General features: G+C 43.3%; 1 protein-coding gene and 1 pseudogene across 4 annotated transcripts in view; one reads left to right on the top strand and one right to left on the bottom strand.

Annotated features, from left to right (window-relative positions):
* Nucleotides 1–24,495, top strand: part of Dtd1 (D-aminoacyl-tRNA deacylase 1) — a 164,033-nt gene that overhangs the window by 48,247 nt on the left and 91,291 nt on the right. The window lies entirely within an intron of this gene.
* On the bottom strand, nt 14,578–15,055 carry LOC117704584 (U1 small nuclear ribonucleoprotein C pseudogene; annotated as a pseudogene).

Here is a 24,495-nt window from a genome sequence, read left to right on the forward strand (position 1 = left end):
TGTACTGATTTCCCTTATAAAAGGCTAAAGTGTACTGTAAATAAAAAGTCATTTTGGACTTGAAACAAAGAACCTTTTCCATGCTGTAAAACACACTGGGATGCCCAGACCTTGTTTGTGGTCAGCATGTTGGTGCAGAATCCCTTCTTGTGGGTTGAGTACACCATTTATCCCATTTCCCTCTTTTTTTTTTTTTTTAAGCTGGGGGAATGCACACAGTGCCCAGTGTATCTTCTTCTTTTATCTGCTTTCATAAACATCATTGGGGAGCTGAGAGTAGACAACTAGATCAAAGCAAGGCTGGTGGCTAGCCTCCTGGGAATTTCAGGCCACATGGCCCTGTCATGGACCTGTTGGGTTCCTTGTCTTGGCATCAGGTTAGGAGTTTGCGTTTGTATTGTTTAGAGACCTGCCTGTCTATGGTGTTGATCCTTAGCCTCAGGGAACACGTCTCAGTTACTTAGCTGCCCTCTGTGGCTTTTGGCTGATGCTCTTTCCTTGGGCCTTTGTTCTCAAGAAGAAAACGGACAGCCCAGAATGGCTTGGAAACCTCCACTGGGGACTCTTGCAGCTTTGCAAGCTTTAGTCTCTATACCTTGATGGAAATCAGATGTCAGAAGAGAGGGGCATGCATGTTAACGAGCCATATGGGCCTGATTGCATTTCAGACTCATTAGCCCTGACCTTCGGAGATGAACCACTTACATTTGGCGTTACCTCGAGCTCAACAGAACAAAGTGAAAGTCTGACAGTGGTGTGGGGGGAATGGAATTCCCACTTTCTTTGCTCTTCTAATCAGTCAACCCAAAACTCTCAAAGGCCAAGTATTTCAGAAATAAAAAATGCAAATAACTTCATGTTTGTATTCTGAATACATGTTTTCCAGAATAGATCAGTGTTTTCATTGGCTTTGAGTGGGAGTCTAACTTCTATATTTGACCCACAACCATATATATAAAAATTGGCACAGTTGCCTGCATTTGGTTCCTTTTCATAAATACTTCTTGACAGCTCTTTATATGTCAGATTTGTTATCATGGAAAGAGGAATAAGGCAAAGCTTTTCTTCAAGAGACTCCCCCTTCAGTGGGACAGAAGTCATATTGCAGTGGTTCTTAGAGCATGCTCTTTGGGCTTAGGGAGCAAGTGGGGTATACAGAGCCTGCATCGAGGCATGGTTGTTAGGACAGATGAGCACCCAGTAGACATCTGGGTGAGAAGTAGCCAGGTGTGCTGGCTAGTCTTAGGTCAACTTGACACAAATACTAGAGTTATCTGAAAGGAACCCCAATTGAGAAGATGCCTCTATAAGATACAGCTATGCTGGGCAGTGGTGGTGTATGCCTTTAATCCTAGCACTTGGGAGGCAGAGGCAGGTGGATTTCTGAGTTTGAGGCCAGCCTGCTCTACAGAGTGAGTTCCAGGACAGTCAGGACTACACAGAGAAACCCTGTCTCGAAAAGCAAAAAAAAAAAAAGATACAGCTATAAGACATTTTCTTAATTAGTGGTTGATGTGGGAGAGCTAAGACTATTGTAGGTGTTTCCATCTTTGGCTAATGATCCTGGGTTCTATAAGAAAGCAAGCTGATTAAGCCAGGGGAAGCAAGCCGATAAGCAGCACCCCTCCATGGCCTCTGCATCAGCTTCTGTCTCCAAGTTCCTGACCTGATTTGAGTTTCTTTTTTTGACTAAATGTTGGCACATCACCTTGGGAGAGATAGTAAACAGTCATGCCACTAGGATCTCTATGTGGAAGTAGAACATTAAGGAGATATGGAGAGTGCACACTCACTCATCTGTGGGCCAACACTGGCTTCTCACACTACTTCAGAATTCAGTGTTCTGATTTTAGGAGTGTGGTGAACCAGCACAGGGTGCCAAGTAGGCTGGCCACTACATCATGCTGTATTTCAACTGCACCCTTTCTGTTTGCTTTGATAATTTCCTCCCTGAGGTCTGCTGGATAGAAAATGCCACCCCTCCATATGTTCAAGATTTGCTCCCTCGATACCTGTGGCATAAATGTTAGGTGGAGACCTTTAGGAGATGATGTTTGTTGGAGGGAAGTTGGTGGTATACTATTGCATGGGATATTGGGATTCCAGCCCTTTCCCATCTCTGTTTGCTTTCTGGCCACCAGAAGGTGAGCAAGCCATATACTCCTTGCCATGCTTTGCTGCCTCACAAGCTCAGCTCAAAGCAGTGGGACCAAATTACTTTGGCCTAAAACACCTGAGCCTGTGAGTCAACGTGATCCTTTCCTTCCTGTTAGCTGCCCACTGGGGCTTTGTCTCAGAGATAGAAGGCTGACTCACCGAGTGACCATTGGCCCTGGTTCCTTAGCTTTGTTTTGTTTTCCATTGTTATGATGAACACCATGACAAAAAAAAAAAAAAAAAAAAAAAAAAAAAAAAAAAAAAAAAAAAAAACAACAACTTTGGGAGGAAAGCGTTTGTTTGGTTTACAGCTTACAGTTGCTTATAGTTCATCATGGGCATTCAAGGCAGGGACTGGAGATAGGAACTGAAGCTTAGACCATGGAGGAATGCTTCTTATTGGCTGGCTTGCTAGCTCACATTCAGCTACCTTATACAATCAGGACTACCTGCCCAGGGCTGGCTCTACTCACAGTGGGCTGCTCCCTCCTACAGCAATCATTAAAAAAATGCACCAAAGAGTTACCTACAGTCTAATCTGATGGAGACATTTTCTCAGTTGAGGTTCCCTCTTCCCAGATGACTCCAGTTTGTGTCAAGTTGACAAAAACTAACCAGTACACCTTTGGTATGGTTAAAGGATCAGATTATGGCTGTAGGAAGCTGGTCATTTTCTCCTCTGATTGCTAGAAGGGCCACCTGTGAGCCCATATGCACGGTGCTTGGTGCTTGGTAGCTTCTGTTTAAGCTGCACATTTTAAAACTGAGTGTCTAGTCACCCATTGCCTGGACTGTACCCTAGACCAGTGTCAGCAAATCCTTTGGAGGAAAGGGGCCACAGGTGGTTCCACTCAGAAATAAAGTTGGCGATCACAGAGCTGGACTAGACAAGGAGGGATTGTGAGGACAGGTTGATATTCTAACTCTGTGCCTTGATAGGGTTGGATGGGTCTTTTTTGGGATTCAGTGAAGAATTAAAAAAACCAGATTCCTTGATTAGAAAGCATGGGGTTATGGTGGTAATAGTCCCCATAAGGGCGCTTAAATGCCAATATTTTTCTTCATGAACCCCTCACTATTTGTCATGATGCCTTTCCTATTAATGACATTCTAGCAAAGGAAGAATAAGACATAGATAATATTAGCATGGCTTTTACCATTTAGAGTATGCAGTGCCAGTTTCAAACACACTTGACTTGCATGTAAATTACCAAAATGATGCCATTTATATTTTGTAGTTCATGCATGTGGGTCTTATTTGTACAGTTCATCTCGACAAGAATGGTAGGGATTGACTTATCTGATTTTGTTCATTGTTCACACACATTCTGCCAGTACCTCCCTCCATTTACTGAGGACTAATGAAAGAAAAGGAGCCAGCAAAGGGGCTGGCGGCACCCTGTTTTCCTTCTATGTTATGGAGTCCAAGGTGGGTAGTAATTGAGACTGACAGGAGAGTGATGAGGCTTTTTTGGGGTTTGGGTGCCTTAGAGCCCTGTTGCCTTCTCTGTGTTCAAGGCGGTTGTGATTCAGAGGGGAACTGAGGCCCTGGGGCTCCCAGCCTTGCTCTCTCAGTCATGGACTTGACTCTTTTATACTATACTTGCTTTCGGTATCACTGGGCCCCCAGGTGTGTGAGCCCGTGGGAATCCTGTGCTTGTGAAGCACCCTGAGACTGTGTTGACTGGCAGCGGGGAAGACAGAAGATGCCCATACTGTGTATGTCTCCTTTGTGCATGAGCATATGTCATGGCTTCCATGAGACTTCACCAATGAAAAGCAGATTCCTGGGTAAACTTATTAAGAATTTCAGGATGGCAGTGGCAAAGCATTAAATAAATGCAGACCTTTATGAATGTGGGGGCTATGTGTTTGTTCAGTTCACACACCTGTAAACTCAGACCTGCCCCCTCTCTCCTAGCAGTCTCTCTCCCCATCCTCCTGGTCTTCCACTTTCTCGGTTTGTCACTCCATCCTGGGCTGCTTCATCCCCAGGGTCTCCTACTGCTCCCCTATTATTTTGTCAGATTTATTACCTGTAAAATTGTGTTTATTTTACCTTTGAAATTTGTTGTCTAGAATGTCTGTTCCCCGAGAGTGAGGATCTCAACCCATGGGTGTAGACAAGAGGCAGTTCAGAATGAAATGTATGCCCTTCACCACAGAAGTTTGCATTGTGTGACAAAATAGGCATCTTACATTTATGGCAGATGGCAGATTTCTCAGGAAGTGGTAACTGGGCAACTGGTTGGCAATTATGGAAAATTAATCATTTCAGATCCTTAGTTTATGTCACCCCTTAGAATACATTTCAATGGAGTTAAAGAGATAAATGTAATTTAAAAGAATCTCACAGAGGGTCCTGGCCTTCCTAAATATCAAAATGTATTATGCCACTGTAGTAATGAAAGCAGATGGTGCTGCCAGTGTGGAGGAGAAAGCTGTTAGAAACTAGATGAAAGACCTGAAAGAGAATCCCATTCCTTATGGAGATCTGGGCTCTCATAAGGGCAGTGATTCTTTCTGGTCAGTGGCCAGGGCTGGATTTTCAGAAAAGAACATATATTCAACTATTTTTAAAAGTTGAGTGAATAGTAGGGAAATGCAGTAGATATACCATTATATAAAGTAAGCATATCTCTAAAGGATGTATGTAGTGCAATGTTATTTATGTCAAAACTGAAACCATCTGTTGGTACATAATCAGTCTGGCTGTCTCCCACTATTGTGGATCCCTTGTGTCTAACACGTTCTGCTAAAGAGGGTGTTTATTCTACTCTCTTTTTTGAGATACAGTTTTAGTATGTGGCACAGGCTGCCCACAAACTAGGGATTCTACTGCCTATGTGTCTGAGTGCTAGGGTTACAAGTGTGTCGCACAATGCCCAGCAAGGAGAGGGTTCATCGTAAACCCTCATGCTCATCCCCTGAAGAGTTGCTGTACTGAAGTTTATGGCCTTCCTGTAGAGCTCTGTTGCTGTACTCCTGGTCAGTGTTAGAATTCCCAGGTCCTGTAAAGGGAAGCTGAACAGCACCCTGACAGGACAGTGTCATAGACTTTGCAGTGTGTACCTTGTGACTGCGTGCATAGCTAAAGCTGAGAACCATGGCTTTATTCATCTGGCATCTAAACCTCAAGATCTAGATGAAGAAAACCATTTAAGGGGCTTAAGGCATCAAACTACAGCCCCCACCCTTTAAATTTTGTACTGGGCTGCAGAGTGTCTGCCAGTTGTCTTCTAGAGGATTGGAGATGAAGCCTAGCCACTGATTCCTGTCCTCATGGTTTCCATGGCTTCTGAGAAAGTCTTGTGGCAAAAAGATGAGTGACCAGGGAGCATAGACATGGAGCTGTCTGAGGTGGCTGTGATACAGGGGACAGGCTGTAGGCTCCAAAGTACAAACATATCAATATTTACGTGCAATTTGCACCTAATTTTTAAAATTTGGTGCTCTTTTAGGCCCTTTGGAGGGTTCTCAGTAAATATCAACCGGAAAATACTGGTTGTATAAATAAATTTTAAAGTTGTGAGAGAAATGGCCCCTTTCTGTTTTCTGCCTGGTGGAGTAGCTCCTTGGAGCAGTAAGCTGTTAAATCCTTTTCTTTCTGCGTTCTTACCTGCTCCTGCTGAGGAACTATCAGGCTGTTCAGAGAAGCCCCTCTAGGTTTTGGTCCAAGCTGTGTATAGCCCAAGGTCCTCAGGACTGGAGCAGGAGTCCAGGGAAGCAAGCAACAGCTCTCTGGCTCCAGTTTATGAAGCTGGTTGGGCTGCTTTATCCTTTTCTCTTTTAGATAGGGAATCGTGTGTTTACTAGGCTGTCCTTAAAGTCCTAGGCTCAAATGAGCCTTCTGCTTCAGCCCCCGTGAGTAAGTACTGCTGATGTGGACCTCATTCCTCCTGAGTGAAGCTTTGAGGAGCAGGATGTGAGGGATGCTGTGTATTAGTTGTTTCTCAACACTGCCACCAACTACTTGACAAGAATAGCTTAAAGGAAGAAGGGTTTGTTTAGTTCTAGTTTAAGAAGCGATAATTGTCCATGATGGCAGAGAAGACATGGAGTCAAGAAACAGAGAAAGGACATGAGATGGGCAAGCTCAGAAAACTCCATGCTTACTCCAAGGGATCCACTTTTTCCAGATAGGTCCACCACAGGGATCCCCTCAGCTGGGGTTCAGATGTTCAAACCCATGGGCCTATGTGGAACGTTCACATTTCAAACCACAGCATTCTGGTTTCATGGAGTCTTGGTCATCTCCTATAACAAAGTATATTCATTACAAATTTAAAAGTCCTTGTAGTTTTTAAGACTTCTAAGAGAGTGCTTCAAAGTTTCTTTGGATACTCAAGGCAGCTTCTTCCTTGTAAGCCCCTGTTTGTTTGTTGGTTTTAAATAAAAACTTTTAGATGTTTATTTTGTTTTACAGTATATGAATGTTTTGTATGTATGTATGTATGTATGTATGTATGTGCACTGTGTGTGCCTGCTGGAGAGTTGCATGTCACCCTATGGGTGCTGAGAATCTAACTCAGGTCTTTTGCATTTTGTTTTAAACAAGTAGAAACTATACGTTCCAAACATATCATGTATAGGGTGTCAAAGGAGCTGTAGGAGGCAGACACCAAGTCTTGTCGCTCTGTGTCCATCTAGCATCTGGGGCTTGTGATGACACCTTCTGAGCTCCAAAGGGTTTGGGTAACTGCCACCCACCCTATCCCAGATCTGCTGCCTGCAGAACATATAGCATCTCTCTGGGGCTGACTCTGTTCTAAGCTTACAGTTTTTCTTCGTGGATAACTCCTGGTCCTGACATCTCCAGGATCATGGAGTCCTTATAGTGTACACTTTATCATCACAATTTCACGCAATGGCCCTTCTAGGCATCCTGGAAGGAAATTCAATGCTACTACATATTATTTGGCCTCATTGATGCAAGCCTCCTCAACCCACTCACTTACTCTTGGTTATTCCATGCATGTAAAAGTAGAGCTTCGTGAATATTATCAAGTACCACTATTACTGGCTACAATGGTGGTGGCTTTTGTATGCCTTTTGAGCGGCCAACCCCTTTGGCAATATTTCCAGTTTATACTCTTTCCTTTCAAATAGTTTGCATGTTTTACAGGATGGAACCTCAGTCCCAGTCAGAACACTGCTTTTCTATAAAGCCATCATCTTACTTTCTGTATCTACCCTGTAACTTCAAATTCACGCATAGTATTTTCCTCACCAAACCAGACCCTTCTTACATCTTTCTGCTTTGTTTGTTGTCTGTCTTTTTGTAGTTAATGAGCAGAGGCTGTTGATGCAGGTCATTTGCTAGAGTGTTTGACTTTCATACACAAAGCCCTAGGTTTGATTTCCAGTGTCACATAAAACTGGGTGCATAGAATCTCAGTACCTTGGAGGTAGTTGGCAGGAGGATGAGAAGTTCAAAGCCTTCTCTGGATACATAACAAGTTTGAGCAAGCCTGGGCTACATGAAACTTTGTCTTGAAAAAAAAAATTAATAAAAGAAGCAAAACCTAAAAAAAAAAAAAAAAAAAAAAAAAAAAAAAAAAAAAAAAAAAAAAAAACAAACCCAAATCAGTGTGTGGTATTCATGACAAAGTCTGGATGAAATCCTGTCTTGTAATTTCCTCTGGCAAACAGCCTATTACTTAAATTTTTAAAATTTTATTTTACATGTACTGGTGTCTTGGTGCATGCATATGTACCAAGTCTGAGCCTGGTACTTGCGGAAGATGGAAGAAGGCTTTGGGCCCCCTGGAGCTGGAGTTACAGATAGCTATAAGCCACTATGTAGGCTGGGGATTGCATTTGGGTCCACTGTGGATGAGCAGCCAGTGCTCTTTACTGCAGAGCTGTCTCTCCAGCCCTGAAGCCCTTTCTGTTTAGTCCATCTCACTTAACTTCTTAGGATGTAGGTAGAGCAAAGCCAGGTTCTTTGTCAGAATATGCCACGAATGCAAGTGGTCTTTAGCTCAGTTCCCAACAGATTCCTTGTTCCCCTTCAAAACACCACAAACCTTTCTAAAAGGCCTGTAAAGTCCATGCTTATGACAGCTGCAAACCCTCTTCTCGGGGCTGTGACCCAATACCTGCTGAGGAGCAGCTTCAGAAGCAAGGGTTTCTTTTGGTTACAGTTTAAGAAGAGGTGCAGTCTGTGGTGGTGAGGAAAGCCTGTCAGCAGCAGAGTGAGGCAGCTGGTTCCATTGTGTCTGCAAAGAGAGGACAGAGGATGGCCACAGGCAAAGACACTCAAGGCCTGCCCTCAGTGAACAAGTGCCCCAGTTTCTCAAGCAAGCCCTACTGCCAGCCCATCCCCAGCTGTGCAAATGTGTGAATCTATGGGAGATGTTTCACAGCAGACCATAATAGATGCCTACTCTGTTACCAGTGTTCTGTTACTGTGACAAAATTCCTGGGCAAATCACTTTATAAGGAGGAAAGGTTGACTAGGCTCACAGTCATTGTTAGTTGGTTTGTTGCTCTTGGACCTCTAATGAAGTAGCATAGCATGATGGGAGTGTGAGGCAGAGGAAACCAAGAAAGAGGAAGAAGGGGGGCTAGGGTAATATCTCTTTCATGGGCATTCTCCAGTGACCTAACTTCTTCCCATAGGTTCCATATCCTAAAAGCTCCATCAGCTTCAGGTAGCAACACACACTAGAGACCATGCTTTCAACACATGGACATTCATGATCCAAAATGCAACATCCACATAAAAGAGCCAGGCCTGATGTTTCCTGCTCGGTGGAGCCCTGAGCAAGGGGGACTGCACTTAACTTGAATTTGAGGATGTGAGGAGCTTTAGCTTTGGCTGTGAGGAACCACAGCAGAAGAAATGAGGACACAAAAGGAAAAAGCATTTTGTAGACTGCAGAAGTCTGTCACTATGCTGGATATCATTGAAACTGACAAGGGAGATGGTAGGCTTCTTTTCTAGAAGCAAATTATTACTATTGTTATGATAATGATGGTGTGTGCTCACATGCTCTGTGTGTGTGTGTGTGTGTGTGTGTGTGTGTGTGTCTGTGTGTCTGTGTGTGTTTCATGCATGTGGAGATCAGAGGACAACTTTGTGGAGTTGCTTCTTTCCTTTCACCTTCTCATGGTTCAGGGATGGAACTTAGACTTGAGTGGCAAACACCTCTCCCAGCTGAACCAACTCCTAGCCAACTTGGATGAAATTTAGAAAAGAGTTGTGAAGGCTGTCCCATGTGCCTTAGGACTAGCTGACCTCATGGTTTAGAACATGGAGGTGCTTGGGAACACAAATGGACTGGCATTCTTAAAGAAATACTGTGCTAGCATGTCTGAGACTTCTTTAAGCAAGAATGGTGCACCATCTATGTCTGGGGCTCTTACTAAGCAGACTGTAGCTAGAAATCACCCTACTTAATGAGTTGAAGAATAATTAGAAGATTCATAAATTAGCTTTCTTTGAACTTAATTGTTAATTTAAAGCATATTAATATATGAAAATAGTTGTTGAGTTTGACTTCAGAGTATGAAATAGGAATACTTCAAGAATTAAAGCAGCTTTTGAAATTCAAATAATTTTACTTATTAGTGGCTTATAATTACCGTAGGAGGAGCATAAGCTGCAAACAAATGGCTTGCTTTAAAACTGAGGGCTTACTCATAAAATGCTAATTAGCTTTCTCTCTCTGGATAATGGCTCTGGCGTTCCTCCCCAAATTTCCTTTCTGTTTTTAAGTCAAATGTTAGGGAGCTGTTTTGGAGAAATTTATAACTTTAAAATTAAGCTTTTTTTTTTTTTTTTAAATGAAGTAATTATGACCGAAGGAGGAGGGCATTGTTAAAGAGCATGGCTATTAATGAGTGGGATTGGAGAACTAACAACTTAAAGGATTCATAGCTTCATAGCCACACAGCAGACCTGCACAGGCACCATGAAAGGGAGGCTTTTGATTATCCTGGTCAATGACTAAGTCTAGGTCACACGGCATAGCTATTAGGTAAGAGAGATGGTCTGTAATGGAAGACATTGTTCATGCCGCATTGGCTCAGATTTCTTCAGCTTGTCCCTTTCACAGTTTGAAGCTGGTCTGTTTAAACACTAGCATCTTGTCATTGCTCAGGCCAGCAAGTGGCACTTGAACCCCCAGGGGTCAGCTGCTCCATGGTGTTTCCATGTGCTTGCTGTTTGGTTATGTGAATAGTTGACTTCCCTGCAAGGTGCAGAAGGTGGCCAGGACTCTGTGTGGCCTTTTTCTGCAAAGGCTGGGTGAAGCTAAGAGAGTCCCTCAGCATCTGCCTGCAGAACCGTCTTTAGCACTCACATCTTTGCTGTGGTCCTCTGGGCCAGAGTCCCAAGAGTCACACTGGCTGGCCCCTAGCACCCATACACCACACTGCTGACGATACTGCCTGCATTTGACAGGTTGGAGAAATGGTTAAGGGAAAGGTTAAATAAATTAAAGCCTTCAGCTTTATACATGTACAAACAAAAGCTTTTCCTGGTATTAAAAGAACCCCTTTTTTGAGCATTAATCAGTATTAACGTGATTCTTTTGGTGAGGTTACAGTATTATTTAAAAAAGTAACCATGACTTAAAAAATGAGTGTTTATGGCTGATATTTCTGCCTTTCATTTTAATGTGTAATTTAAAATAGCAACTTATTTTTAAGGGTGCTTTGGTTATAAGAATGTTTGCTATGCTATGATAAGCCTCTTTCAGCATAATTTCTGTAATGATAAAACAAGAATCCAGAATTTTAGGGTCGATAATAGTCCAAGGAATAAGCATCTAATGTGAATGTTTCCAATTTGGTGTGCCTGTTTTTCAAACAAGGTCATGAACTCTGGTAAATTAATCTAGATACAAATAGCTTGGATTACCACAGAGTTTATGTGAGTGGTGATAGTAGACTAATGAGCTAATCCATTAGCAGACTACTCCAACCTCTGATGCTTTAGCCCCATTGCTTTCTCTGTCTGAATTAGTTTTCTTGCTTCTTGTAGTGAGCGCAATAATTTCTGTTTATCACAGGGTTAGTCTGTTTTAATTATAGCAATTTTTCTGAGTACTTATCTTTCTAACTTTGTACTATAGAAGCCATGAAACGCACATAAGTAGAGAGAATAATGTAACAGATTGTCATCCTTGATTCAGTGATTATCAGTTGATCAAAAATGCACATTTTAGATGTTCTGTTTTCTGTGTGTGGCAGGGTTATAAACATTATGACTGAAGCCCAGTTAGAAGAAGCATGGTCAGAATCCATGGTAGGGGAGTGGGAGGGACCTTGAGATAGAATTTCAGTGACTATTTCCCATATTTGATGGCATTTAGTTTATCTCAGTGGATATTCTTGTCCGTAAATATTACTTATTTGTATGTTCTAGTCTAGAAAAGGAAACATCTACAAATTAGGGAGGCCTGGATACTTTCAGTCTCCCAGGAAGATTTTATTATAGTCTGGTAACTTGCCAAATAGAACTTTGTCTTAGAAGTTCAAAATTAATGGTTTGCTGAATGGATATACTTTTATTGGGATTATGTTAGAAATGTTAGCTGTTACAGCTGATAAACCTGGAGATCTCACTGATGTAACACAATGAAAGTTCATCTCACCAAGATACCACTTGCCTTACATTTTTACAAATTACTTTTATTTTTATTTATTTATTTTTTTTTACAGTTCAACTGTTGTTCCTCTTTTGGTCTGCCCTTCCACAGTTCCTCATTCTGTTCCTCCTGCCCCTGTCTCCAAGAGGAGGTTCCCCCCTTCCCCCCAGGTTTCCCCACTCCCTGAGGCCTCAAATCTCTAGAGGGTTAGGCACATCTCCCATTGAGACCAGACCAGGCAGAACCCCTCTGTGTGGTGAGGGGGCACTGGGAGGGGGTGGCTTGGACCAGCTCCTGTATGCTGCCTGGTTGGTGGCTCAGTGTCTGAGAGATCTCTGGGGTCAGATTAGTTGAGACTGCTGGTCCTCCTATAGGGTCGCTCTCCTTCTCAGCTTCTTCCAGCCTCTCCCTGATTCAACCACAGGGGTCAGCAGCTTCTGTCTCAGTCAGCTGCTTGTTGGGCCTCTCAGAGGACAGCCTGGCTAGGCTTCTGTCTGTAAACACAACATAGCATCAGTAATAGTGTCAGACATTGAAGCCTCCCCTTGAGATGGATCCCAAGTTGGGCTGGTCACTGGACAGCATTTCCCTCAGGCCCTTCTCTATTTTTGTTCCTGCAGTTCTTTTAAACAGGAACAATTCTGGGTCAGAATTTTTGACTGTGGGATTGCAATCCCATCCCTCCACTTGATGCCCCGTCTCCCTACTGGAGGTGGACTGTACAAGTTCTCTCTCCCCACTTTTGGGCATTTCGTCTAAGGGTCCCTCCATTTGAGTCCTGAGAGTCTATCGCACAACAGAAGAATGGATACAGAAAATGTGGTTCATTTACAGAATGGAATAATATTCAGCTATTAAGGACTAAGACATCATGAGTTTTGGAGGCAAATGGATGGAATGAGAAAATATCGTCCTGAGTGAGGTAACTCAGACCCAAAAGGGTCACTGATAAGTGGATATTAGCCAAACAAACAAACAAACAAACAAACAAAAAAACCCAGAATATCCAGGACATAATCCACAGAACTCAAGGTTAAGAAGCAGAAGAGCCAAAGTGAGGATGCTTCAGTCCCACCCGGGAGAGAGAAGAAAACAATCCTGAGAAGCAGAGGGAGGGGAGAGAGAGGGGAAAAGGGGAACATGATCAAGTATGGGGGATGGGGAGATAGGAGAGAAGAAGCCCTGAGGGCCAGCAGAATGAATGGAAATATGCAACCTCAGGGTGGGGGGATGGGAGGTAGGTGACCCTCTGGAAAGTACCAGGGACCTGCCTTACATTAAAAAAAAAAAAACTTGATTCTTTTGAGACTTTCATACATGAGTACTGTATTTCTAATTTAATTTGTGATTGGTTAATCTGTCAGGGGACTTGGAGAAAACAGATTCTTCCTCTCTTCTACAGCTGTGACTGCCTTTAGTTCTTAAGTTAAGGGTGGAACTTTGTGAAATTTCTCCCATTCATGTTGACATATGGTGGTGTTGTGATGCAGGTCTTACGTAGGCAGTCATGTTCTTGAGATTCCATGGGTGCAGCTTCCTTGCTATGTATAGAAGACACTATCTTGCAGCAGGTACCCTGGTCCTCTGGCTCTTCCAATTTCTCCTGCTCCGTCTGATGTGTTTATAAAAAGATAAAGAGAAAGTATGTTCTATGGAGGTGTGTGTGTGATAAGGTATGGGGGAAGGGGATGTCTCCGTGGGCCCATGCGGAGGCATCCTTCACCCCCCCCCCAGGGACCAGTCACACAACACACGGTATAGTATAGAATAGAGTTTATTCAGGGCGTGGGGAGGGGAGTTAAGAGGACAGTAGAGGCAGAGAGAGGCAGAGAGAGGGGGTGGAGGGGAGGAGACGGGAAGGGAAGGGGAGGAAAGTAGAGAAGAGAAGGGAAGGGAAGTAGAGACTGGCCATGGGGGGGGGGAGGGAGAAGGGGGGAGAGGACAGAGGGATCAAGAGAGTAAGAGCAAGAGAGGAGGGGGCAGGCAGCCCCTTTTATAGTGGGTCAGGCCTGCCTGGCTATTGCCAGGTAACTGTGGGGGTGGAGTTTAGACAGAATGCTAACACCATCTTCTGTGATTTTCCTGAGCCCTAGGTGTAGGGGCTGCGTTACAGCTGTGTCATCTGGGGTGAGTACCCCATGCTCACGTATTCTCTGCATTTTGACCAGTTGTAGATTTCTGTAATACTCTGCATCTGCTGCAGAAAGAAGCTTCTTTGACACTATCTGTGGGAATAAGGATAACTATTTATAGTGGTTAGACATTATATTGATTTAGGGAAGTAGAAGTAGTTGGTTCTCTTGGAGCAGTGACCTCTTCAGACCCAGATAGTTGGCAAACTTGCTAGTGCTAGGGACGATCTTTCCTGTTGAGTCAGTTTAATTAGATGGCTGATTGTTACCCCCAAGCTTAAAGTGCCACTGCTGCACCACTGGGCTGTGCCGTGCTGGTCATTGTGCTGCGTAGTCTTTAGGGCTGGGTAGGACCACTGATTGCTTTGCTCCCTTGGCAGCATGAACAGCTCCTTAGACACGGTGAGGGTTAGTCATCAGGAAGGAGGTTTCCAGGTCATTTATTTCCAGTTCAATTCCTCTAACTCTTTTTTTTTTTTTTTTTAAACTAAAACAGCTGACCATTTTATTTTCACATTTCACAATGTAGGTGAAAACGGCCCCTTTTGTATCACTTCTTCCTCCAAAAGTATTCTCTCTGTTAGAAAGGAAGTTCCTTGCCATGCATCTAGTAAACACTCAGGCTCAGCACCAAGATCTCCTGGTGAAACAGAACAAGAAATACAAAACAATAAAGAGTGCTTCTGCTCTTATCTGTCTGGCTGGCTCATGCCAGGCCAAGTGGGCACCATCGTAGGGCAGGTGGGAGGTCTCATCATTGGAGGCCCGGGCATCATGGGCATGTGGCCTCGCATGGGTGGTCTCATCCCAGGAGCTGGTCCCACAGGTATCATCCCAGGAGGAGGGGGGCCCATCATTGGCATCATGGGCCTCCCATGTGGGGTGCAGGCATCATGCCAGACAGAAGAGGACCTTGGAGACTTGGGGGGAGGTGGGATCATGGCCCCTGCAGGCAGAGGAGCAGAGAATGGAGCCTGAGGTATCTTTTCTTGTTGAAATGCAGCCACTGTTTTGTCAATCAGGCTCCGGGCCTGCTCTTCCATCCATTTCTGGTAATAGTCTTTCACATTCTCTTTGTGTTTCCGACAGACCGCAGTGTGTCTTCCTTACAGACGGAGAATTGTGGGTAAGATATGTATCACAATAGTCACAAAAAAACTTAGGCATGATGCTCACAGGACCTGGCTACCCAGGTCCAATTCCTCCAACTCTTGTGTCTCAAGTGCATGGTGTCTTCAGCAATAGGGTCTTACCTTCAAGTTCTGTGAGGCAATGACAATAAGCCATATTGTTTCAGGAATCTCTTGGTCTCCCATGACCCAACAACTGGAAGGGGAGTTGTTAAAACTCCCATGCTAGTTTTAATTTAAATGGCATTAATGCTGCTCTTGCAGGGCTCTGGTAGCAGTTTTCCAGGATGTACTTGTGGGAGTCTCCTTCATCTTCTCACTCAGGAATCCATCTTCCTTCTGAGTGCATTGCCAAGCTTTCCTGCCAGGGCACCAGGAGATTGGAAGCACCTCACCAGCTTTTATTGACATCTCTGCTCATGCCCCCCTGTGACTCTTTACTGAGTGAGAAGAGGTACTTGGCTGTTGGGTGGGGCTCTGTATCTGCTTTCTGCTCCAGTTGTCAGTGTTCTGAGCTGTGCAACTCCCATATATGACACAACACACACCTGGCCAGCAGAGATTGGGAGGTTTGAAATCAAGCCGAACCCCCACATCTCAGCACCTTCTTTAACTGTGGCTGTGTCAGAAAGGCCTTCCCAAGTACATTCTGGAAAACTGATACCACAGTCCTTCAAGGAAGAGTTTAGTGTCATTTAAATTTATGGCATTATTTTTGTTATTATTGCTTTAAGATGAATTTTGTTTTTAAAACTTTTCAGTTTCAAAATAACTAGTTATAAGCTGGGTGTGATGGCATACTCCTATAGTCCCAGCACTCAGGAGACAGAGGCAGGTGGTTCTATGTGAGTTCAAGGCTAGTCTGGTCTACCAAGTGATTTACAAGACAGCCAGGGCTAAACAGGGAAACCCTGTCTTAACAAACAAACAAAACAAAAAACCCAACCCTCCAAAATAAAAAACAAACAAAAAACCAAATAACTAGTACAAAAAATTATAAAACTAGCACATAGACTATTCACACACTGCAGTTTCTGCTGCTTGTCCGACAGTTGTAGTATAATGATCCAAAGTAGGGAATTAGCATGGCTCTGATAACCACAGAACTTTCAGAAATGTTGTCACAGCTAATCCTTTCATAACTAAGGTCATGGTTAGGTTCCTGTTTGTGTTCTGCATTACTCTTGAGTAAACGCACAGGCCACACTGAGATTCCCTCAGAGCATTGCCCTCTGGGACCTGTGCACCTTATAACTGCAGCCTAGTACTGAGCCTCTGTATAGGAGGCTACAGCAAAGCATGGCTGTTGGCAGAAACCACACCAAACAAAGTGAATGCAAAGTGGGAAGGAGGGGGACCAAAACCAGCCTTTCTTATTTGCTAGGAAATAGACATAGACTCCCCAGTAGATTTACAATTCTACTTTGACTTTTATTTATCCAAAATATTCTCAAAATGTATATGTCCACAGACAATACCTCTAACCTTACTGAGTTACATATATAGTGTCTTTGTCACAAAAAATAGATTAGAGTATCTAGATGAGTCAGAAGTTATTTTGCTATTGCCTCATTCAGATTAACAAGCACTGATTATCCACAGAGCTCTGGAAGACCTAGAAAGATAAGGGTATGCTTTGCCATCATTACTGTGTAACAAATTCTAAGTGTATTGACTTAGAACAATAAATATGTACTATCTCATACAGATTCTGTATGGAGAAATTCAGGAGAGGCTCTACTTGGGCTTTCTAGGACTGGGCCGCACAGGGTAGGTTTTGTGAGGATGCAGTGAAGCTCTCTGCTCTTAATGAGGCCACCATTCTCTGATGGTTTGATGGGGCTGGAGGCTTCATCTCTCAGGTACCTTGTTCCTGTGCTTCACAGTTTGTGGCTGGTCATTGACAGAAAGCTTCATGTCTCTGCACAGAGAGGCTTCACATGGCTCAAGAGACAAGGTGGAAGCCACAGTGCCTTCAGGCTGTACCTCACAAGTCACATATGTGTCTTATTGGTTGCATAGGTCAAGGTCATTCAGTATTGGATGGGACTACACAGGCCTGAATGTTAGAAAGTGATGGCACTTGGGAGCCATTTTGGAGGGAGGCTAGAGCAGTTGGGAGAAGGCCCTGGACACTGAACCTTCCATTTGTTGAAAAGATTAAAGGGATGGGGATGTTGCTTAGCAGTAGAGTGCTTGCCTAGGATGTGCAAAGTCCTGGCTTCCATGTCTGATGCTGTAAGGCGGAAAAGAAAAGAAACCACAGCATTAATTAAAATTCTATAGCAGAGGAGGTGTGTTTCTTGTGGGCATTGAGGTGGTTTGAGGCCTAGTAGGAAAACCAAACCAAGAACCATCAAAAGATGGTAGGATGGAGACAGTTTAGGAATAAGAAGGGACCTGTGGATGAGACATGGGGGACTGGAGAGGGTGATGGGGTGGTAATCAAAGCACACTCTATACACACATGCAAATGTCATGGAGTAACTCATTATCTAATGCAATTCAAATATACTAATAAAAATAAGTTGTCACCACTGTAGAGCCAGTGGGACTTGGGAGAATGGAGCCGGTAAATGAGGGGGACTGAAGTGTCATACAATAGCCAGCTTTATTCAGAGCCGCAGACACTTTATACTCTGAGGGTTAAGAAAAGTCACATGAGTGAAATTCTTATGAGTTCAAGCTGTATACAATCAGAAGGACAAACTGCATTCGACAAAGACATGTTTTTCCATAAAGCATATAAGCATAATTTAAATATTTAATTGAAGAACAGCAGCATGCACTAAGGAGTAATCTGGAGTAGACTCACCCCTATCCATTACACCTGTGAGGAGCATAAAACCACTCCAAGAACAATTCTGTGTTTTGAAGAAATGGAGGCAACAAGGCTCTTGTCTTCTTTTTTTGGCATGTTCTCACAAGCACTCAGAATTTTCCTCATGATTCCATTCCTGAGCCATGTCCCAACAACAACATGAAAATGTGATTCTTCTGTAGTGCAGTTGAGTTAGGGCTTGGTTCCAGTATCAACCTCTGCTTTTTACAGGTGAACATAAGGTGAACATAAAGGATCCTAAGGCTTCCTCTGTCTAGCTGGGGTGGTGATGCTGGCCGTGCAACCCTCACAGATGGATGGGAAGGAAAGGGTTTTTTTTTTTTTTTTTTTTTTTTTTTTTTTTTTTTTTTTTTTATCTTTTATAAGGTTATGGTTAGTTTAAAAGAATGGTAAAAGGATTTTTAAGACAGGGTGCTATTATTAATCACATGAACATAAGGCACATAAAAGTGAAAATAAATTTAAGTATATAAAAAATAAGCTCAGCTTTGTCATTAAAGAAACTTAGAGGAGAACAACTAGACTAATAGAAAATATTTTTAAAAATTGGATATTTAGAAATTTGAGACAGGGTCTTGTTGTGTAACTTTGTTCTCTAAGTTGAAACCTTCCATCTTGGAGGAGTGCTTAAGACTCAGGAAGTAAACAATTCACAAATCTCAGGAAGTCTCTGAGACTTTACCAGATGCACAGGGCCTTCCTCCTCTCCCAATATATAAGAAGTACAGGCTGCTGAGAAACCCTTTGACCTGCAAGTTGTGTAGAAACCTCCAGGACCCAGTTTTCAAGAGTCATCACCTGTGCTGGGTTGAGCTTTTGGTGATGCAGCTGCCTTTGAGTTGCCCAGCTTCTGTAAATAATGCCTGACCTACACTCTCTACATAGTCTTAGTAAACTCATTGCTTCACTGAGTTGGACGTTGGTGGCATCATTATTTTCATCTATTGTTGGTTTCCCATCCAGGGATAGTAGACTTTCTTTATGTTTCCCCAGGAACAGTGTCATACAACAGGTCTCATAGCCCAGGCTGACCTAGAACTCAGTGCATAGTTAAGGATGACCTTGAATTTCTGATCCTCTTGCCTCTGCAGTTCAGGTTTTAGGATTACAGATGTCTTCCACCATGATCAGCATTGCGATATTTTTAGTTTTTTTTTTTTTTTTTTATTGAAATAAGTATAGGGTTGTGTAAATTTTTATGAAACACTATGCTGAGGGCTGCGGTTTGACTCAGTGGTATAGCACTTGTCTTGCCTAGCATTCATGGACTGCTGGCTTCCATCTCCAACACTACATTAAAAAATGAAGAACTTTGTCCGTTTTCCCTTAATGGAAGCATCTTGCAAGCTGTAATACAGATAGTACTACAGTAAAGATCTTGGCATGGATCCATCCTTTAACCAGAACTCTGATATCCCCCTCCTTCCAGCCCTGCAGCATGTTAGACTTTCCAACTTCAGCCTCCGTGTTAGTGGACAGCATCATTGTCTTCTGATTGGGTTATATTCATTCTGTGATTGTGTCTTTTTTTTTTTTTCTGTGTATACCTGAAAAGGTTTTCCATGGTGTCTCAAAGTTAAAGGTTTTTTTTTTTTTTTTTTTTTTTTTTTTTTTTTTTTTGGTCGTTTGTTTTTTGAGACAAAGTTTCACTATGCAACCAACTCTGGCTGTCCTGGAACTCACTATGTAGATCAGGCTGGCCTTGAACTCACAGAGATCCATCTGCCTCTGCCTCCCAAATTCTAGGATTAAAGGCATATGGCACTATGCTTGACTCAAAGTAAAAGCTTTAAGGAAAAAAAAGATTTGAAAAGATGCTCAATTTTATTTAAGACCCAGAAAATGCTAGTTAGAAGTTCCCATAGTTTTGCTTGTTTATATTGGTGAAAACTGAGAACTATTAATATTCGTAAGATGCTTGGTTTAGAGGGATGGCTCAGTGGTTATGAGTACTTGCTGCTCAATTTGGTTCTAAACATTCATTTTAGGTGGCTCACAACTGTGTGTAACTCCAGCAACAGGGGGTCCTTGGGCATTGTACTTATGTGCACATACTCACATACAGACACACATATGTAATTTAAAATTAATTTAAAAATATTATTGACAAACATGCAAGGAAGTAGACTGTTTGGGATATTCTTGGTGAGGACAAGCAGTGAAGCCTTCTTTGGAAAGTAGTTGTTAATACTGGCTAATGTGATAAAGAGCACACTAGCTGATCTGTTTTATGTTTGCAAATCCCTCTAGAAGTATGTGCTATTGATATAAGGGTGCCCAGCCCAGCATTCCTGAAATAACCAGTAGAGGAGACATTAGACACCTCCTTTCTTTCTCTTCAGAAAGTGAGAGGCCTCCCATAGATATCCACAGGCCTTGGCATTCCAAGTTGCAGTAGACTAGACACATCTATTGAGCGAGGCAGCCCAGTTAGGGGAAAGGGTCCCAAAGGCAGGGAGCTGAGACGGAGATAGCTCTTGCTTCTTGCTGTTAGGAGTCCTACATGAAGACCAAGCTGCACAACTGCCACGTATGCCCGGCTTATGCATGCTCTCTAGTTGGTGGTTCAGTTTCTGTGGGCCCCGTTGGGCCCAGATTAGTTGATTCCATAGGTTTTCTTGAGGTGTCATTTGACCCCTCTGTCTCCTACAGTCCCTCCTTCCCCTCTTCTGCGGGATTCCCCAAGCTCTGCCTAAGTTTGGCCGTGGGACTCTGAGTCTGTTTTTATCAGTTGCTAGGTGAAGTCTCTCAGATGACAGTTATGCTAGGCACCTATCTGCAAGTATAGCAGAGTGTCAGGGCTGGGCTCCCTTTCATGGCATGAGTCTTAAGATAGACCAGTCATCGGTTGGCTAGTCCCCTAATTTCTGCTTCATCTTTGCCCTGCATGTCTTCTAGGCAGGAAGAATTGTAGGATGAAGGTTTTGTGGCTGGGTTGGTGTCCCATTCCCTCCACTGGGAATCTTTCCTGGTTACAGGAGATAGCCATCTCAGGCTCCATGTCCCCCATTGCTAGGAGTCTCAGCTAGAGTCACCCTTATAGATTCCTGATTGACAGAGATGCCCACCTCCTGATTCCAGTTGTCTCTCCCAATACTTTCTCCTCTCCTGCCCCTACCTAGTCCCTCCTATCCCCCACCCCATTCCTTCTCCTCTCCCATCTACCCATGATATCTTTTATTTCCCCTTTTCAGTGAAATTCAAACATCTTCCCTTGAACCTTCCTAGGTAATCCAGAAAGACAAATATGGCATGTACTTACTTATAAGTGGATATTAGCCATAAAGTAAAGGATAACCATGCTACACTCTACAGACCCTCTAGCTTGTTTTAAGCGTTCTCTCCCTCTCCCCCTCTCTCTCTCTCTCTCCTTCCCCCTCCCCCTCCCCCTCCCCCTATCCCTACCCCTCCCTGTGTGTTTGTTAGTAGTCTCCCATTTCTATGAGAGGGACATTCTAACATTCCTAGTAGATGCTTGAAAACAGACATAGCACTGAGCCCTAGCTGGGCAGAGTGCTACATGCCTGTAATCCTTGCACTTGGTAGGCAGAAGGAAGAGACAAAGGGCAGGAGAATTTGATTTCAAGCCAGCCTGAGCTACATAGCAAAATCCTATTCCCTAAAATAAAAAACCCTATGAGATCAAGCTCTATGTAGTGCATACTTTTCTTATATACAGTGTAATGTGAATATGATAGCTAGCAAAAGAATAATTCACACTCTGGGAAGTCTGGGATTTATTTCATCATATAACACTAGAATATCACACAATTTCAAACTTATGAACTGTTTACTTCTGGAATTTTCCATTTGCTATTTTTGGACTGCCGCTGACCATGAGTAACCAAATCAAGGGAACCAGAGCCATGGATAAGGAACTACTATGTGTGCATGTCTGTGTGTATAAACAAAGATATTCATATACACTGGGGAGAAGGAGGGAACATGTGTGTGTGTGGCCAAGGTGAGAACTTACTGTGCAACTAAAAAGGGCAACTACATTTTCTTCTCTACTGCTAGGCAACAAAATACCCCTAAGCTTATTGACTGCAGAGTGTGAAGAGCAAACTGGTGGGCATTTGTGGATCTGTGTCTCGGTGTGGCTACCATTAAGGTGTCAGTCAGGGCCCCAGTCACTGGAAGTCATAATTAGGGCTGCTGTGTCCTCTTCCATTCACTTGACTGACAGATGGACACTGTTAGCAGAAGCCTTCCCATGGCTGCCTGAGCATCCCAGGACAAACTTCCAGGACTTCCCCATGGCGAGAATGAGGAGAAAGCTGCACTGCCTCTTGTGATGTAGCCTCAGAAGTGACTAGGCTGTCATTTCTGTAGTGTCTTGTGACTGTCTAGGCCATTACTGTGAATAGTGGTCAGGCAGGGTGACTGTGCGAACACACAGATACTAGGAGTAAAAGGCCCACTCAGAAGCCACTATATAGAGTGGTCCTGAGTCTGCAAGCAGATCTGGATGACTGGGGCATTGATCTGGCTGATGACCCTGGGACAGGCAACATATAACCTGTTCCTCTTTATAGTCTTGGGGAGCCCTGGAAGGATTTTAAACAGGAAAATGGCACACTCACTTTGCATTTTCAACACAAAAAAGTGGGAGGCAGGTGTGTGACTACAAGGTTGTGGGTAGGGTCTGTTTAGAAGCTTGCAGCCCCACTTAGCCTGAGCAACTGGAGTGAGCTAGAGTCTCCTAGTGCTTCAAATACCCCCTTACCACCCTTCATTTCCCTCAAAGGAAACCCAAGGTACAGTGAATGGTGCTAAGGACTTAATAAGCTAGCAGTCATGGGACTGGGCTTTGGTGGGAAAAAGCCATCAGAGTATGGGGAGTAGATAGCTCTCCTTAGATGTTGTTTACTTCCTAAAAAGTCTATGTTTTAGATATACTTGCTAACATCATTAAGTGTAAATGCCATAGAAGACATGTTGTTTATAAGTAAGTGTATCACTGGAACCATGAACACCTCTTCTTACCAATAAACTGGGGCACCACTCAGTTTATACAGTGCTGAGAATGCTTGGGGTAGGGGCATTTGGCAGCTGTGCTCAGTGTCTGCTTCTGTAACTGGCCAGCTCATCCCTGGAGGACCCAAGCACTAGCCAGCTTGCCATCACTGTGACAAAATACTTGGGATATCCAGGTTATAAGGAGGAAAGGTTTATTTTGGCTCACAGTTTCAGAAGTTTCAGCTCATGGTGAGTTGTCTCTGGCATATCATGATGGAGCATGTGGCAGAGAAGCTTTGTACTTTATGGTAGTCAGGAAGTGAAAAAAAAAAAAAAAAAGAAAGAAAGAAAAGAAAAGAAAACAAAACCAGAAAGGGGCCAGGCTCCCAATGTTTCCTTCAAGGACATAGTCCCATCAACTCAACTTTGTTCTACTAGGCTCCATCTCCTGAAGGTTCCACCACCTCCTATTTGTACAATGGGCTGGGGACCAAGCATTCAAATGGTCCTCTGGGGGATATCCCAGATCCAAACTGTAATACCATGACATCTCTAGCAGCCATCTTTTGGTTACAAGCCTCTGATTCTGCCTGTTTTGTGGGTTATATAATAGGGTTGTACATACAAGGGAGAGGGCTAACTCCCTGATGTACCCAAGGCAGGAACTTCAGGGGCTGGGGAGGTACCTGCTGTTGCCTTTACTACCATGTTCTTACTAGATCATCAAGCCCTGGTAACAGGCTGAGTTCTAGGAAGAACCTGGCCTACCCACCCCAGTTACATTTCTATCAAATGCTGGGCTGAGCTAAAACCTCGACAAGTAGCTGGGATAATAGTGTGACATGTCCTTGGCATTTGGGACAGCCGCTTCTGTCATGTTTGATGAAGCACTCATCCTTTATGGCCTCATTTGCAAGGATTACTTTGAGTCTGAGATTTTACAAAATGAGGTATGTCAGTTTTCATAACCTTCACAGTAACTGTGAGATGTCTTTGTACAAAGATTCCTGTGGTCTGTTGGTGTGGTTTTAGAATCTTTTGCATGCTACTTGCAAAGTGAATCTTTTAAAAAAAATTTATTTTGAAATAATAATTTTAGACATAGGAATGTTGCAAAACCAGTAATAGGAATTTTCCATGTGAGCAAAGATCATTTCTTTCCTGAGCATAGCTGAATTATCAAAAGTAAGAAATTAGTTATTTGGTTTTGGTTTGTTTTTTTGAGACAAGGTTTCTCTGTATAGCCCTGGCTGTTCTGGGACTTGCTGTACATCAGGCTGCCTCTGCCTCCTGAGTGCTAGGATTAGCATGTGCCACCATGTCCAAACAGCCCTAGTTTTTAACCCTTCTTCAAATCACCCCAGTTGTCTTGCTAATACCCCCTTTCTGCTGCAGGATTCAAACCAGGCTTTTGTCATGTCTCTTTGGGATTTTCCTTTTTTGGACCTTGTGTGGTATTTTTCAAAATGTATAAATCTGAGTTTGTAGAAATCCTCTGTAAATATGTTTCTTTCCTTCCTCTGTAAGGGGATGCTATACGCATGGCCAATAAATCTTTCGAAGCCCATGCTCACTTCTGATGTTCCACTGACACCTGAGGTATGGACATTGGTGTGCTACAGCATCTGCCCTTTCCCACAGAGGAATTCAACACGGATGTCTTACATGGTATC

The sequence above is a fragment of the Arvicanthis niloticus genome, chromosome 2 (assembly GCF_011762505.2).
Source record: "Arvicanthis niloticus isolate mArvNil1 chromosome 2, mArvNil1.pat.X, whole genome shotgun sequence".
NCBI lineage: Eukaryota > Metazoa > Chordata > Mammalia > Rodentia > Muridae > Arvicanthis > Arvicanthis niloticus.